Source organism: Ursus arctos, unplaced genomic scaffold (assembly GCF_023065955.2).
Source record: "Ursus arctos isolate Adak ecotype North America unplaced genomic scaffold, UrsArc2.0 scaffold_19, whole genome shotgun sequence".
Taxonomy (NCBI): domain Eukaryota; kingdom Metazoa; phylum Chordata; class Mammalia; order Carnivora; family Ursidae; genus Ursus; species Ursus arctos.
The window spans coordinates 48,946,540-48,964,820 of NW_026622863.1; the positions used below are offsets into that span (position 1 = coordinate 48,946,540).

At 41.8% G+C, this 18,281-nt stretch overlaps 1 protein-coding gene and 1 non-coding gene across 2 annotated transcripts in view; one reads left to right on the plus strand and one right to left on the minus strand.

Moving 5' to 3' along the window:
• Window positions 1–18,281, plus strand: part of ARHGAP35 (Rho GTPase activating protein 35) — a 117,459-nt gene that overhangs the window by 11,306 nt on the left and 87,872 nt on the right. The gene's annotated exons all lie outside the window — the stretch shown is intronic.
• Window positions 9,312–9,384, minus strand: TRNAE-CUC (transfer RNA glutamic acid (anticodon CUC)). The gene has a single exon. It is a non-coding gene; the product is annotated as a tRNA-Glu (tRNA).

The following is an 18,281-nucleotide window of genomic DNA, read 5'->3' on the forward strand; positions in this document are numbered from 1 at the left end:
AGCCCCGTAAGGTTGGAGGGCCTTTCAATTTTCTGGGAGAATGAAAGAGAACAGTTTGGTTAATTGAAGTGTTTAGGTAACCCGCATATTAGAGCTCTACAAAGGCTATTGATGTGTTATCTTGTAACTTGCCCCCAGGTAGCAGTCAGTTTTAGGGTCTTATCAGTAAGTGTCTCACACATCTAAATGTTACAGGTCATAGGCCAAATAGCAGTGGTTGAGGTCTGTTTGCTTTCACAGTGTTAGGACTGAGGCCTCAGGTACTCTCACCAAGGCACATGGGCCTCCCTTCGAGTCCCAGTCCTACTACCTCTTCCCAGCTCTGCGCTCTTAGACAAGACACTTAAACTTTAGTGCCTCAGGCACCTCATCTATAAAAAGGGGAATATAGTAGTGTCTACTCCCAGAGTCATTGCAATTAAAACAGGTGGTATATTTAAGAAGCTTAAAATAATGCCTGGGTCATGGTAAATGCTATGTAAATGTCATTATTGGTGTAGTGGTTCCTGGACTTGGCTTTTATAGACCATGAATATGGTAGTGGGAAAACACATACAAATTTACCAATTTGTAGTTTTGCCAAGGAGGGCATTTAAAAAAAAAAAAAAAAAGAATGAGAAATTCTCCTTGCTATTCTTTTATAAAAAATAGGATCCATTATCAAAATAAAAGGTAGCCCTTCTCAAGGAAGTTGGCAACCATATATAGACATTTGTTAGGTATATGTTTCTAGATCTCATTTTTACGTAGACTAGGGAAAACTTTGCCACAGGCCAGCACCAATAATGTGTGGGTAGGTGTTTAGACAGACATGTATTTATATCCCACTCCTCTATTATTCTGTCACCTTAAACAAGCTGTTTGACTTTCCTGAGCCTTCCCTGAGTTTTCTTACGTGTAAAATAGAGATACTAGTATCTGCTTCACTGGGTTGTTGTGAGAAACTGAGGTAATGAATGAAATGTTTGGCATATAGTAAGTGCTAAATAGATAGGGATTGTTATTCTCAAATGGGAAGCTAAGTATTCATTGGGAGCCAGTTAAGTGAAATCCACAGTACTTCGTCCATTGGGAAATCCAAGAGGTTAGGTATTGTGCTTGATTGCAGAAGTCTCTTTCAAGGTGTCCTCTGCATCCTTTCCTCTCTTGTTTATTCTCTTAACTAGTCGCTAAACAAAAACCTGACTGTTGCATTCCCTTGCTTAGAGACCTTTAGTGCTTTTCTGTAGCCTTGTAAAGTGCCTGACTTGTCATGGGTGCCTATTAATGCCTGAATGAAGGATAGAATATTCTAGCTGTGCAGACCAGAGGGATTTTTGGAAAAAATTGAACATTGATATACCAAGGCAGTCTATCAGGGGTCCACAGCTAAATCCTACAGCTTGCTGAAGTTCTAGCAGCTGGCCCCCATGGCTTTGGGCATTTTAATGGCCCATAGGAGACTGTTGGTTGGAAGGACATGGTTGGAAGGTGTCTACAAAGCTTGCTCAACCTGGAACGGATTGGACTTTTCAGACCGCCCCTCCTCCTCACATGACAGCCAGCACAACATCCCACTTCCCTGTGAGCTCACCCCTAGGGAAATCCTTTTCCTTTCCACCAAGTGAAGCTAGGTCCTCAGAGACTCCTGCAATAATAAGTCAATGCTTCCTTAGTCCTTTCCATACACCAGGCATTGCTTTATGCACTTTACATGTAGTAACTCAAGGAATCTGTATAATGGCCCTCAGAAATGGGTACTCTCCTTGTATCCATTTTTATGGATGAGGAAACTGAGGCAGCACATGCCAGGTAGTGAGTCAGATTCAGAGACCAGAGGGTTACACCTCCTCCCTCCCACCGGCAAAGGACCAAATTGTTATACAGCTCTCTACTGGGCTGGTTTTGTGTGTTGCTTTCTCTCTCTCTGTGGAGTTAATCACCTTCGATTCACATATTGACCTCAATTATTGGGAAATGTTTCTCCCAGGGAAAGGTATTTGGATGAGCATAGTGCATTCTTTGGTTTGTCCCCTTGATCCTTAGTTTAGCTTACCTGTTAAAGATTTCCAGAATGATCTGGCAGTGAATTCCAGTTCTGTTTTTCCCTCCTTCTTTTTAGTGAGGTCCTAATTGGACTTCATCTTCTGGTTTTCTTATTGTAGGGTATTTTCATCTAAGTTTATCTCAGCAAAATATAAATCAAAGCCTATCACCCAATTCGTTTTTATAATGCCTCCTTGAAGTATTTTGCTTTTGGGTTTTGGGGAATTGCCTTGGAAATTTTGGTATTGCATGATTCAGGGAAGGGCCAGTGTCATGTGCTGTCTGTCACCAGCCAGCCCAGAATGCTCACTTGAATACCCATTTCAAATATATATATCTTTCCAGAAACCTTCCGCAGACCCTCCCTCTCTATTTCCTAGGTCTGAAATAGCATTAAGACTTCTTTGTAGATCAGCCCTGTCTAATAGAATTTCTGCACCGTTCTTTTTGTTTCTACTTGAAATGTAGCTAGTGGGACTGGAAACTGAATTTTTTTTTAAAGGATTTTATTATTTATTTGACAGATACAGAGCACAAGTAGGCAGAGTGGGAGGGAGAGGGAGAAGCAGACTCCCTGCTGAGCAGAGAGCCCCACACAGGGTTCCATCCCAGGACCCTGAGATCACGACCTGAGCTGAAGGCAGACGCTTAACCGACTGAGCCACCCAAGGGCCCCGAGAAACTGAATTTTATATATTACTTAATTTTTTAAAAAGATTTTATTTGAGAGAGTGTGCGTGTGGGTGTGGGTGTGTGCATGCACAAGTCAGGGAAAGGGGCAGAGGGAGAAGTAGACTGCTGAGCAGGGAGCCTGAGAGGGGCTCCAGCCCAGGACCCTGGGATCATGCATGACCTGAGCTGAAGGTAGATGCTTAACTGACTGAGTCACCCAGGCGCCCCTAAATACTATTTAATTTTGATGAAACTTTAGATAGCCACAGTATTGGGGAGTACAGATCTAGACTATATGCTCTACAAGATAGAGTTTGTTTTTCTTTTTCTTGTTTCTCCTAACTCTGGCATAGGACCATGCTCCTCGATGTATTTGGATGTTTGACAGGTAGCCCTCAATGGCTGAAATAATAAGGAAAGTTAAAATGTTCCTTACATTCTACCTTCCAGGGATAACCATTGTTAACAATTGTGTTTTAATTGTAGAGAAAAATTGCCAGTTTTCATTGATATTGCAGTGATTTCTGCACAGGATTCGTCTTCCATTCTAGAAATCAACTTTTTTTTTTTAAGTTTATTTATTTATTTTAGTAATCACTGCACCCAGCGTGGGGCTCAAGCTCATGACCCCGAGAGCAAGAGTCACATGCTCTTGTGACTGAGCCAGCTAGCGCCCCTCTAGAAATGAACATTAATCAAGGGTGTTGCAGGTTTGGGAATTTTAGGAGATGGAGGCTTAGAACGCAGGTCATAAATGTAACAGAAACAAGTATGACTAATTTTGGTCAAGTGCCTTTATAAAGACTGTTGTGACATAATGGAATTCTGTCCTAATGCTTAGAGTTCTTAGTGAAAATCTAGGAAAGAGGATGAATCATCCTCCTTTCCTCTTCCATAGCCTAGTTGATTTTGCCAGCATTTTGTTTTGAGGATGATTGGGCGTTCAGGGGATTTTGGCTTGATTCCTTGGGGTGGTTGGGGTATTGGAGAAAAGAAATTAAAGGGATTTATTACTTTCTGGCAAGTTTGAGGAAGCAGAAATGGGTTTGCTTGAATTTTTTTTTCCGTAGTGGAAGCAGCACCTTAAGCCAAGTTCTTTTTGTTAATGTTGTGTGTGTGTGTGTGTGTAAGTGTGCATGCATCTTTCCAATGTAAAGATGTCATTGATTTTATTTTTTGTTAAATTTCCTTTAATCCCTAACAGTTTTCCCTATTTTAGATCATCTGAATTGGTAACTTCCATTCTGTTCTGAAATGATGGGTTTTACCTTCAGAGTGGGCTGGTGATCTTGGGGGATGAGGAGCAGAGATGGGAGAGAGGGATGATAAATGATAAATCTGTGGTGCTTGGAGGTAAAGGAAGGAATTTTTAAGTCTTTGAATTAAGTGGAATGTGGGAATCTTGGATTGGATCCTGGAAAAGAAGAAAAGAGAATTGATGGAAAAACTGGTAAAATACCAATAAAGTCTATGGTTTAGTTTTTGTGCCAAAGATAATTTCTTTGTTTTGACACACGTACCTTGGTTATGTTAATATTCGGGGCAGCTGGTGAATGGGATATAGGAACTCTGTAATAATCTGCAACTTTTCTGTAAATCTAAAGTCATTCCAAAATAAGTTGTTGTTTTGTTTTGTGTGTGTGTGTAGGTTTGTTTTTTTAAGCCAAGAAGAGCAAGAGCATTTGAGGGCTGTGACTTTAGGAAGGGGGAAGCATACATAAATTTGTTTATATAAGGGCCCTCCAGGAGCTCTCCCTGTCTCTGTCCACTTTCTTCCTTAAATTCAGTGTTCCGGCCATGTTGAGTGACTGTAGCTCTCCCAGGGATCCATGCTTCTGGGCCCTTTTCATATACTGTTTCCTTTTATCTAGGGTGTTCTGCTACCCCCATCCCCAACCAAACCAAACAAACAAAAACTTAACTGATTTCTTTTAATTCTTTAGATCTGGCTTAGATTTTATTCCTCTCAGAAAGCCTTCCCTGACTGGCCCTCAGTGGTCAGGCCTTGTCTGAGTTTGCCACTGATGTGGTACTTACTACTCTGTGATCGAACTGCCTGTTTTCTTTTCTCTTTCTCCAACTATATCTTAAGCACCTTGAAAGTAGAGGCTGTGCTTTTCATTATTTTATCTCTAAGCATATAACCCACGGGGCCCCTGGGTGGCTCATTCAGTTAAGTGTCCGACTCTTGATTTCGGCCCAGGGTCTTGAGCCCCATGTTGGATTCCATGCTGGGCGTGGAGCCTGCTCAAGATTCTCTGCCCCCCCCCCCCAAAGGCATATAACCCAGGAATCTAAGCATCCTTGATGCTCAGGAGATGTTTCCTAAATAAATAGCTCCATAGGAGGGGCGCCTGGCCGGCTCAGTCAGGGCAGTATGAGACTCTTGATCTCAGGGTTATGAGTTTGAGCCCCATGCTGGGTATAAAGATTACTTTAAAAAAAAAATCTTTAAAAAAATATAGCTCCACAAGAAGCAGGACTCCTCACATCTTCTCAGGCTCCACTGGCAGTTTTGCTTATGCTTTTAAAGGAATGGTGGCTGTAGTTTGCTGTAAACCGGCATATAAGCCATAGATGGCCAAACCCCTGTGTAAAGAAGACTACAGAGATGAGAAAACACATTTTTTTTACAGACTTATTCTTGTATTTCTTGTATATCAAGCTCCAAGGGTCTAATTTAGGTAATTACTTAAAAATCTGCTAGTTATATAGCATATCTTTTCCTGTACTATGTGAATTTATCTCATTTTATCCTAAGAGATAATGTGTAGGTTGTTTTAAATCTGTTCTTTAGTAAATCAATCAACAATTAATTACCTAGAATGTGTACAAACCCTAGGTGGAATACATAATACTATCAAATATGGTCCCTGCTTTTGAATTTCTTACATTCTCGTTGGGAGAAATAGAACATCCTCACCCCACGGTTTGTTACTGTGGCTGAATAACAAGACTCAGGTTGCAAGAGGAGTAGAGGCCCTTATGGTGGGTGGTAAGATGTTGGAAGTGGCAAAGCCGTCACCTCTATCTTCAATTTCCCTTCATGTCAGTATGACCTCTAAAAAACCAAAATGGTTGGTGAATTTGTATTGCCTCTAGTTAGATGCGGCTAGAAATGCGGATTCTAAGCAAAGGCTATGAACTGAGGGTCTGTGATCCTTAAGGGATTGGGTTGAGGGAGTGTCCATGACGCTCTCAAGAGTATGTGGTGCATGTTGGTTCTGTTTATTTTTTGTGGGGAAAGGATCTGTAGCTTTCATTAAATTGTCAAAGGAATCCATGACCCAAAAAAGATTAGAACCACTGATTTAGAGTAACACTGAGACCCATGGCCTCATTTTGTCTTCCTTTTATTTCACCGTTTTAGATTGGGCACTGCATGTTGTTTTTCTGTGATACTTACTTGGAGGAGTCCTTATTGCAAGTAATTGTACTGTTGAATATCTAAGGGAGAATTGTGTAATTCTGTCTTGGGGGAAGCTTGGTATTGTGGCTCTTAAGCTTTCATTTGTTCTCTTATTATTTAACAAAAAAATCTTCATATTTAAAATAGTAATCACTGCTTTGCTAGGTCCAAGTAGCTGAGCAGTGGTCACATAAAGATGAGGATGACTAGGTCCTGGCCGTAAATAAATAGGTTTTTGGTGATACACACTGTAAGTACTCAGAAATGGTAGTTAGTAGTCTTATGGGAACAACTATCGTGTTGTATCATGGCTGTAGTCTTAGAGGATGTACAGGGTAGAAACACAGGAAAAAGATTATTTATTTGAACTTTATATTTTAGTGAAATTTTACTGTTTACTTATCTCATTACCTCATTGGAGTGTTGCAAAACTTTGCATGTGGGGGTGTAACAGATTAGTGCTTAGGGCCACTGCCAAGCTGGAGAGGTCCATTTGGAAGCAATGAAGCCCAAGCTGTGACACATGTGTTCACATGGAACTCTTTTCAAGACTGTTGGCACCATTCACCCCACTCTGGTCAAGAGTATAGGGTTCTCTTTTTCCTAGTCACTTAGCAAGTATTTTTTGGGCACCCAGAGGGTGTGTAATTCTGGACTGGACCCTTGGACTTCACTATTTACTAACTAGGAGATGGCAGTATCTTTTGATCTGTCCCACTAATCAATATGGTGACAAGGTCACCTCTGCTGGGAGTAGGTATAGCTGGGCTTTGAAAGTCAAAATGCCAGAGTTCCAAACCCGGCTGCGCCATTTTCCAGCTAGGTTGCCTTGGGTCAGGTCAGGGTTGACCCCTCTGAGCTTCGGTTTCCTTGTGTGTAAACAGGAATATAACTATTTGGTGCCTATAGGACTTTCACATTATATACTACATGTCCATTGCTTTGCAGAGGGCCTGTTACACAGTAGGGCCCAATAGATGGCAGTTGTATTGTTACTAGTGGGCAAAGACTATAAATCTTGGAGAAATTCCCTCATTTTATTTATTCACTGACTGTGTCACTCAGAAGAAAGAGAATTCTACTTAGTGAATGGGAAAATTGGGTACTCCTAATTAGTAGTAGAAATAGTAACTGAGTCTTTGTTTTTTTGCCTGTGCTATACTTTTTGCTAGCACAAAGGTTCTTAATTTGGGGTTCCTGAATTTTTTGCATAAGTGCATTTTTCTGAGGGAAAGGGTCCAAATTTTCATCAGATTGTCAAAGGGATCCTAACTGGTAAAAGATTACTTGGTTAATTGACCCATTGGGTAGGTGTAGAGCCACAGTTGGTACCCTTGATCCTGAAATTGTCCATCATAATAAGATAATGCCGAGAAAACTTTTCCAAATAAAAAGAACATAATAAGGATATAGAGTGAATACTCCAAGTCTTTTGTGTGCTTTCCCCCCCCCTTTGGCAAAGAGGACACGTGGGACCAGTAGGAAACAGAGGTGTCAGGAGGGAGTGAGAAACTGCTTGTGGAATGACATGGCAGTTTCTTGTCCTCAAGTTAGTTCTTTCCACAGGTTGATTCTAGATCATCACTTGGCTTCCTCATCCTGTACCACGTTTTCCAGTCAGATGCACCACTTGCTTTCTCCTGAACACACACATTCAGGTTCTGTCAGCTCACGTCGGTCCCTCTGCTGAGGCTGTCCCTTCTCCCATAATTTGCAGGTCCAGGTCTCCTTCCTGATACTGCCTATCTTAATTATCATCAACCTGGAAGTCCCTTAGAGCACTGACGCTCCTTTATCTTTATCTTCCATGGGCACTGTCCTTTGTACAGAGTAAGCACTGCCTGTATGCGTACTATAGGGGCATATTATTATACATAATGAAGGGTTGTGGAACAAAAGTGAAGACTGATGCATAAGAAGGAACTCAGTGCCTGCTTACAGGAGGAAAATGGTATAGGTTAAATTTATTGAAAACATAAAAAATGATGAGATGCCGGTGTGAGTTCTGAGTTCCTGAGAGAGATTTTGGGGACCCCTTTTATAACCTCAGTGACAGCCTGGTTAGGCTGGTTAGGGGGAAGAACCCACCCCTACGTAGAAATAGGAGTGTGGGGAAGAGGTGACTAGCATTATGGCCCTGGCTGTGCTATAGTACTTTTGGACTGGGGTTATCTTCTCTCCAAAGTGGATTGGACTTTTTTTTTTTTTTTTTAAGATTTTATTTTTAAGTAATCTCTCTACCCAACGTGGGGCTCTAACTCAAAACCCTGAGATTAAGAGTCACACACTTCCACCAACTGAGCCAGCCAGGCGCCCCCAGATTGGACTTTTTGAACATGTGATAGAGGTGTTGATGAGCATTTACCACGTACCAGGTACTCTTCTGGGTCCCGAGAATACAATACAACTGGACAAGAACCCCTACTTCTATTCTAGTGCAATGTATTGGGTGGGATGTTAGTCCCTTCACCAGCATGAAAATTCTGTGATCTGGACAGTGGGCACCAGTCTCTGCTTGGAATTGCTGTGAGGATTAAATGAGAAAGCACTTTGAAGATTATGAAGTGCTTTTCTCTTATTTATTATGAGTACTGCCCCCACCCTACCTTTGACCTATAATTGAAACAGATTAAAAATATTTAAAATGTGTGACAAGGTTACTGCCGGCATTTTTACATCATCCAATCCCCAGCGAGGTTTCCATAGCATATTGTAAGCAAGTTAGCGTAGGGAGATTGGGTGGAAGCTTTTTGCACCAGTAGAGGAGTGTGATCCCGGGGTTTAGGTGGATTCAGGGACTTAATTCCTTCCATTGTAAGTGAATCCCTTCAGCAGGATTGGGATATAGATTTGTAATACTGTCTTCACCAACTGAGAATGTATGAAGAGAGCATATTTACTTACAAATATTTTTGAAGTGTTTCTGTATTGGGTTTGTTTCTGCCTTTCCACTGAGTTCTTCCTAGTTTTTAAAAATATTTCAGATTGGCTATTAAATTCTTACATACAATTTCACATTGGTGGAGACTGCATGTTGGGAAAAACCAAAGTTATCTACTGATTTGGGCTTTTTTTAATCATAAAGTCAGGATGCAGTTGTTTTCCATATGCTTCCACTTTTAATTAGGCTGAGGATTTTTTTTTTAATTAAAAATTTTTTTTTTGAATTTTTCTTTTTCCTTTTTTTTTTTTTTTTTTTAAAGTAAGCCCAACGTGGGGCTTGAACTCACGACCCCAAGATCGAGAGTCTCATGCTCTACCAACTGAACCAGACAGGCCTGCCAGGTTGAGTGTTTTTGGATACAACTCCCTTGCCCTTCAGATTTGTCCCCAGCACCTTCAAAACAAAGAGCAAATGATGCAATTAGGATGCAATCCGTTGCCCGTGGGTTTCAAGGAAAGTTATTTCCACACAGCTCAGAAGCTCATGGACAAAGTCAGGCTTCCTTTAGATTTGGCGAATTTGTCAAAAATGACCTGCTGAAATGAGATTCTTACCTTGAGGTTAGAGATTTTGAGAGTGAAACAGTGATGTGAAATTTCTAAGGCAGCTTTGATTTATGAATAAAATGTCACTTCTGATTCATTCTTTGAGTTATTATCATTTTTCCTTTGAAATTTTAAATGGACTTGACTTTGTTTACACTGTATCCTGGTGTTTTTCACTTTTAGTGAAAGAGAAGTCAGGGAGAGGTCTTTTCCCACTGTGCGCTGCGTCACATTTTACTCTTCTGTTTTGTGAGTTCTTGAGATTGAGATAAAAGATAAAAGTTCTTGAGATTGGATTTTCACCTACTCACTGATGTTTAGTATAGGCATTTTAATTCCTTTAGGGGCACTTGGGTGGCTCAGTCAGTTAGGTGTCTGCCTTCGGCTCAGGTCATGGTCCTCGGGTCCTGGGGTTGAGCCCTGTGTTAGGCTCTCTTCACAGTGGTGGAATCTGCTTCTCCCTCTCCCTCTGCCTGCAGCTCCCCCTGCTTGTGCTCTCTGATCTGTCAAATAAATAAAATATTAAAAATAAAATTGAGACTGATTTTCTTCCCATAGTATTTAATTTTATGATTGTCCTTATGAGGGGCCAGCCCTCACAGGATTTATATGAACATTGTCATCTGATCAGTATGAAAGAAATAGTTTTTCTGGAACTTTGAAAGAGTGTTTCCAGAATAGTGAAGTCACATAATTTCTTCTTTGGTGATTTTTCAGGTGTACTTTCTGTGTGAGTAAAAATGCATTTTTGCAGTGGGGTGAGGAAGAAAACGAAGTTAAGTTAAGGGCAAAAACTTACCTTGTCTTGTCCCTTCCGTGGTTTGAGAAATAAAGAAAGGTGCAAGTTCGTGTTTTCTCACAATTTAATGTTGAGACCACTAAAGCTTATATTGATTCTCAATTGCAGATTATACTGAAGTTTAAAGACAACCATTTTCCATTAAGTGTCACTTTGGAAATGGTCTTTGTGTTTCAGACTATGGCAGACATCCTGTTTCTCTTATGAGTCTTGGGTGACATCACTGTTCCCCTTGAGGAGACAGCATATTGAATCCTTCTGACCATGGATGAGGCATGTAATCTTTAGGTCTCAGTGTTCTTATCTAGGGAATGAAGGGGATACCTATCCTTCCCAGGTGGATTTCACAAGTTGTAAGGCAAGGTATATACTAGGACTTTGAGCTGCATAAAGTACTTACACATCATTGTGGGGAGTATATTATTAAAGTTTACCTCTGGGTAAAGAAGAGCCTACCCCTCCTCACAGTGGAAAGCTCTGCTAATAGAGCAAGTGGATTCTAGCACTTGTAGCTTTGATTTTTCTTGAGAAAGCTCAAGCTGCACAGCTGTTTTTGTCCATCCTGTCTTTGCAGCAGTGCAGCGTTGGGGTTAAGCCAGGTGTGCGGGCTTCAGAAGCAGGCAGCAAGGGTCACACGAAGCTGGGTGATCTAGAATGAGTCACTTCACCTTTCTGAGCCTGTTTTCTCATCTGTAAAATAAGGGTTGTCATAGTGCCTGCTGTGTTGAATTATTGTGAAAAATGAAATGAAACCACATGCATATTGTTTAGTGCTGTTCCTGGCTAGTGATTATTTGCTGGTATAAAAGAGATGAGAAAACTGGTGGTGTCTCTGTGTGTGTGTGTGTGTGTGTGTGTGTGTGTGTTTGTAAAGCCAGTTCTAGGGCATCTTCTGTTCCTTCCCCTTCCCCACGTACTGTGCCGGGAGAAAACTTCACACTGGTATACCCCTCCTGCTCTGACTGGCCTTTTATTTTTCACCTGCCCCCAAGATGGCCCTCAGGAGATGGCAAATAAGCAATGAACCAGAGCCCCACATTGTGAGGAAGCATTGGCTTAAGTATCAAATAATATGATTGTCTATGGTAATTGATAGATTTGTTTTCATATATTCTGATTTTTTTGAAAGCTGATTATCTATGAAGCATTCAGTAAATCCCATTTTACCAGAACTTTTTATTTGCCAGTCTCTGAAAGGAATTTATTATGCCTAATACCTGGAAAATGCTTGTATTGTGTTGTAGGGTCTGGTTTCTTATGGTAAGGTTGTTCAAAGTAATAACGGAATGGGCTGGAAATGTTCAAGTATTTATCTCTTAGGCATGTTGGTAAATGAAGTATGAAAATGACAACAGCTGATGGCTCAGTTCTGGAAGTCTGTGAAAGTCAAGCTGCTTTTATGCTTTTGGTGGGGTTTATATCTTTTCTAAGGTTTCCATTTCATGAAACATTTTTTTGTTAATGGAAAGCTGGAGCAGCAGATGATGTGATGGAGGTCCGTAGGTATGGTTTTAATAGTCGTTAGCCTCCGGACTTAGCGGTTTTTATTTAACCTTTAAAAAAGTTTACACCTTCCAACACCACTTCTCCTTATCTTGGTTTAATATAATATCGGCAAATGAATTTAAGATAAGACTTAAGAGATGTCTACATGATCTCTGAGCAGGTTGGAAACACAGATACTTTCAGGAGCCGGAGGTTTACATCAGCTCCAGACTGACTCAGTTATTCATCCTTCTGAGAAAGGTAAATGTATTCTGGGCAGTTTTATGTAATGGGATTTTCAGGCTAGATCTTTAAACAAAAGAATGGAGGCCTTCATCAGAAGTATAGAGCTAGACTTTATAGGTTCTGGGGTGGCTTTGTCAAGGAAGAGGTGAAAATCCCTGCCCTGTGTGTCTCCCCCTCCTTATTGGCTGCATTTGAGTACTGATAAAGTTTCAGAATTTTTTTGTTCAGGGCTTTGGTTGAGATTTGTTTTCAAGTTGCTTTTTAGAACTAGACTGACTGCCTGGCCTTCATCCCCCAATCTCCATGAATTCCAAAGCTTTATAGCAGTCATCAGTCAGGAACCACATACCTAAGAAGGACCTCCTGTGTGTGAGGTGCTGGGGAGACAGAAGGAAATGCTTGGAAGGGTTCTCCCTATTCTGTAGAAACTTGCTTCGTCAAAGAGAGATGCGGTATCGACTTCCTTCGGAAAAAACATACAGCTAAACTATACTATAAATATATAGCTGAATGTACAGCAAACTAGCATCTTAATCTTCAGCACTCAAAAAGTACATTGTGATATACCAAGGGAGATATGTTGTAGGATTTCATTGTGGGATTTTTTTCTTAATCAGTAGTCTTCTTTTGCCATTTTTGATTTCCTTTTCTATCATAGTTGATGCGGCTGTTTTTATTTCCTCCTCATCTGCTGTTGTCAGTTATTGTCCAGTCAGGAAAGTGGAAACTCCACTCTAGATACTTCAAGCAGAGTGGGATTTACATGCAAGGGGTTTATTCCAGAGGTGTTGGAAGGGCAGGAAGAGCAAAAGGAGGAAAAGAGGGGGTGTTTGGAGAAGCAAAAGGGAGAAGGGGGTTGTTACCCAGAGATCAGGAAGCTGGCTGCCTTTGGGCCTGGAGCGTCGGAGTTTAGAGCTGCTGACTTGCTGCTGCTGTTGGAGCCATGTTGCTGCAGTCCAGCAGGAACCCAAGAGCGAGCACCCCACCGACGGTGCCAGAGTCTGTGGTGTGTGCAGTTGCCTGCAGCCCTCCACAGTTGCTTTGCTGCTGCAGACAGACCAGAAGCAGGAAAAGAGTGTTGTATCCCTCTTCCTGCCATCCAGTCTCTAGCCTTTGGCAGAACCTAAGTGAAAGCCAGCTGGCAAAGGAGTCTGGGAAATGCAGTCTGCAGGCTTTCAGTTCTGGTGATACAGAGAAGAGTATATGAAGTACAAGTGTGGCCAAATGAATGCTATGACTGCTTGGGGATGATGAATTTATCATAGTGGGGATGGGCAGAGAAGGCATTATTTTAAACTTAATATTCAGAAAGGGGAGAAGTATAATGGTATTCCAGATGAGGGGTGTAGCCGGTGTAGGGGTTTGGAAACAGGAATATGCAAGGCACGGTCAGGGAACAGTTGATCTGGAGCATGGAGTTCTGGTTGAGGGACAGTTGGAAAAAAGGTTGAAAAGGTAGGTTGGAGTCAAATTGGGGTAGAAATGTTGCGACAGGGGCGCCTGGGTGGCTCAGTCGTTAAGCGTCTGCCTTCGGCTCAGGGCGTGATCCCAGCGTTCTGGGATCGAGCCCCGCATCAGGCTCTTCTGCTGGGAGCCTGCTTCTTCCTCTCCTACTCCGCCTGCTTGTGTTCCCTCTCTCTCTAGCTGTCTCTCTCTGTCAAATAAATAAATAAAATCTTTTAAAAAAAATGTTGCGACAAAAACTGTATTAAAAAAATTTTTTTTGAAGATTTTATTTATTTATTTGGCAGAGACAGTGAGAGAGGGAACACAAGCAAGGGGGGTGGGAGAGGGGGAAGTAGGTTTCCCACTGAGCAGGGAGCCCGTCGCGGCGCGTGATCCCAGGAACCTGAGCTGAAGGCAGACACTTAACGACTGAGCCACCCAGGCGCTCCTGTATTAAAATCAACACAGAGCACAGTACACACTGCTTGGACCTGGGAGAGACCAGTGAGGAAACTCCCCATAGTCCAGGCTTTGCAAGAAAAGGGCACAACCAAGGCTGTGATAGTGAAGTTGGAGGGGAACAGTCCATCCGAGATAAGCTTTTAACTAGCATAACTGTCAGTGCGTTGGGGCACACCATTGGAGTAAATAATGAATTCTGGTTTTCTGCATACTTTTAATGTCTTGATTACTTTTTATCTTTGAAGGTCCTTGCTCTCACTTTTTATGCTTTTCCCTCTTTCTGGGATGATGCCTTGGTAAGACGCATGTTGTTATTAGGCTGTCTCTTGAAGTAGCACTAAATGCACTTTGATCATAAACCGTATTAGTAAATTTGAAACCTGTGTAATGTCTGCAGGGGCCTTGATAACTTGAGGTGACACTTTTATTACTTGGGGGACACCTTTTTGGGTTTTGTTTGGTTGGGGGTTTTTTGTTTGTTTTGGGGTTTTTTGTTTTTTTGGCGGGGTGCTTTTTTCTTTAGACACTGACTCACTTACCCATTTAGCAGTAATTATCGAGCCAGGTACTAGGTTCAGTGCTGAGGTTGGATAGAGAGCAGAGTAAATAAGACATTAGATCCTCATCTTCTTGGAGTTAACAACAAGAAACACATGAAAAGAAGACTATTACTTGGCCACGGAGCCTTTGCGGTTGTGTTTACTCTGCTTGGCACAATCTTCTTCCAGATTCCCACATTATTAACTCTCTCACTTTTTTGTTTTCTGATTGTCTGTTTCCCCTTGCTAGAGTGTGAGCAAGGATCTTTGTCTCTTGTTCATTGCTGTATCCGCAGTATGTAGGGCAGTGCTTGGCACAGTAGTAGGTAATTTACAAGACCAGTAATTTTTTGTTGAATGGTGAATGAGAACGAATGAATGGGTCATCTGGGAAACTGAAGGAAGGCCACAGTCTAGTGAGAAAAAGGTAGAATGGTGGAGATGAGATCCCATTTTGGGATGTATAAGAATTTGGGGTTTTAGTAGAAGGGCAGAGGGGAGCTCTGAGGGATTATAAGCAGGGAATAGAGAAGATAGATCTGTACTTTAAAAAGATAATTTGTTGTTCTACAGAGTAAAGGTTGCAGAAAGCAAGCATAGATGTGGGAAGGAGCATTTGAGGCTGTGGCGATCCAGGTGATCTAGCTTCCCTGGCAGCAGATATATTCTCTCTCAGCTGTTGAGTTTGAGTGTCTGTTCCAAGGGTAGGGATTGATTGTTATCAGTCTGATTATAATTGTGTGCACTTAGTTATCATTAGCCCCAAGAGACCTACCTGTCTCCTTGAAGAACATCATTGTGCAGTGATCCTGCTGACGGATGAAAGCTGTCAAGATAACTTGGCTGTGAGATGCCATTTAACTAGTTTGTATCTGTGTGTGCCTCCCTGCCACCCCCTGCAAGATTTAATGACCTAGTTAGGGAGAAAGTCCAGGCCTCTTGGCTTCTCTCCAAGTGTTCTACCACTAAAATGTTAATATTACCTTTCTCAGAATTCTTCTGAATCACTTGCTGGCACTGTAAGTGGCCTTTTAAACTTTGATTTTGCCACTTTTCAGACTGTTTGTACTAGTACTTTTCACTGTAGGAATTTGAGTTGCTTTGGTTACTTGAAGAAGGCCTTTTCACTTGCCTTTGCTTTTTAAAATGGGAGTAGCCTATGATAGGAATGTTACTGCCGCTTGACATGTTAGTTGGCAAAGTTGTAGAGGCAGCCCTTACTAAAGGTCACTTTGGAAGAGTAGTAGTTGGTTACTTACCATTCTTGGCATTCTTGTGGAATGATACAGGTTTATGGCCTTTTTATTAAGTTCTTAAAATCGAATGGTCTTTAATTAGAAGCAAGCACATACAAAACTTAGTGACTCCAGACAACACTGGCCTTACTGTATTAGATTAGAGAGTGAGGTTTGCACCCGTAGGAATATGGGTTTTGGAGAGGTAATGGAGAATAGGTGTGAGAAGTCTGTATCGAACACATTCCATTTCCATCCATGCCATCTGCTGGTTGCACCTTTAACAGTGTGGAATGTGGACGTACAGCTTTCAAGCTCAGTTGCCTTTTGATTGCTCCTGACTAGGCTTTCACCCTTCATGATTTAACTGGTTGAATTGGGCTTTGTGTTACATAGTATGAAAAATGGAGTCAGTAGCCTAAGTTTTGAACTCATGTAATTATAAGACTTGACAAGCCATGATACGTAGGTTTTAATCACTGTCTTTGAAATGGTCCACTCCAATATATTAAACGAGACAGTGGAGGAATATATAAACTCAAGGACTGACAAGTTAACACAAAACAACCCTCCCCTTTCCAAAAAAAAAAAAAACAAACAGCAGCAGCGGTGAGAGAACGCACACCTTATTGTGTATGATTCTTCACTGGGCAAAAGGGCTCAGGAAAGTGTGTGTAATCTCTTCATCCAGATGTAGCTGAGGATGTCCCCGATGGAGAAGACTGAAAAGAAGGGGTGGTGGTTTGGATAGAGCACTTTGGTGCAAATAAGTTCTATTCGTTTACAGGCTGACATCTGCACTCTTGAGGGGATTTGATTGCCAGAGGTATTGCCCTTGTATGGATGGCAAAATTAAGCCCCTTTACACAGTGGGTTCCCTGAATAGAAAGTCAAAATAACAGAGGGCTGCGGGAGCAGGGGAGTGGTCTGAGGAGTTGGGAAGATGTGCACAGAAGTGAAGGAGCTGATTTGAATCATGTTCATTCATCACCACATCTCTTCCTCCTGCAAACAGTAGTAGTCACATTAGCCAGGTGATAAAAATTTTCATTTAAGATTTTAACATAGTTGATGCCATGGGTAGTCAAAATCAGTCTGCTGATAAGGTTTTATAATGGTGGGGTACTTCTCTATTCCATTCTTTCTAATGTGAATTAGAAATCGGGCCTAGCTATTTGTTGTACTTTGATTTTAAGACTTTTCAAAAGAATGTACCTGCGGTATGTTCCCAGGACCATGTGTAACCTGGGGAGTGGGAGGCGAGGTGATTGAGGGAGACACTCCGTGGGTTTATGTTGGGATGAATAGGGCAGGCATTCTGTGCATATGTAACTGAGAGAGGTATGCTATTACCTAGTATGAGTGCATTTTTGAGAATTTTAACTCAGAGACATGGTTTTCTGAACAGCGGCCAAATACATGAGGTCAAGGTGATTTCCTCTAGTAGGACAGCTGTCATGGAAGAGTAGGCTGGGCCTGTTTTCCTTCTTAAGTCTGAGGGCTAAAGTAGTGATAAGAGGTGACTCATTGATCTTCTCGAAAATTACTGGCTAAGGACTTTCAAGGAATGGTGGTTGATAAGGAGGAACTAGTTACTATTCTGGTCTGTTATCTAAGGGAAAATCATGAAGCTAGCATTTTATAGAAAATGCCGTTTATTAAATTCCCTAGATGTGTTTTCTTAGTTATTTTCTTAGTTATTTTTTGGACTCCCCAACAGGACATGTTACTTTCATGATTCTGAAATTTATCTTGAAGTAATGGGTGGTAGAGAGGTACTATATGGAACATGTAGCAGAAGCTCATGAAAATGTGCATATGGGGAGGGGTGGAGATGGTGGCGGTAACGCATGGTACTGGCTGAGTGTTATTCCTTGTTGTCCCTTTCCCGTTTTGATTTGAGGGTCTTGGTTAATCTTACCGGCCAAGAGTGGTGTGTAGAAACCACTCTGGGGTAGGGGTTGGGGGTGGGAGGGAGGCCTTGCTTATTAGCACACAGGTCTGACAGCGGCGTCTGTGACTGACTTCCTTTCTCCTCCTCAGCTTCCGCATCTGTCACCTGAAAGGGTCGGCTGCCAGCTTTCCCCAGCTCTGCCTTCAAGGGGCTTTCATTTGGAGAAACAGATCAGTTCATCTGGAAGTCCTTTTGTTGTTAATCCCCAAGAAGAATCTTAGGAATTTTTTTCAAATGGGCCAGTTTTCTTCAGATTTTGCTGCTTATTTATCTGCCCTTTCCCTTTGGCAGACTCCCTTGACAGGGAGACACAGGGTCATTGGTTTAAGTATGGGAAGGAAATTATGGCCTTGAGCACAGTCAGAAAGAATCTGGCTCTCAGGCGCTTCCTGTGAGCCACCACTAAATTACAAAGACGGGGCCCTGACAAGGCTTTTCAAAGGGGCATCTTACACCACCACTGTGTCAGCGTTTCCATCGTGAGCAGTTGTTTTTCACAGTGCTTATTATGACCAGGTTT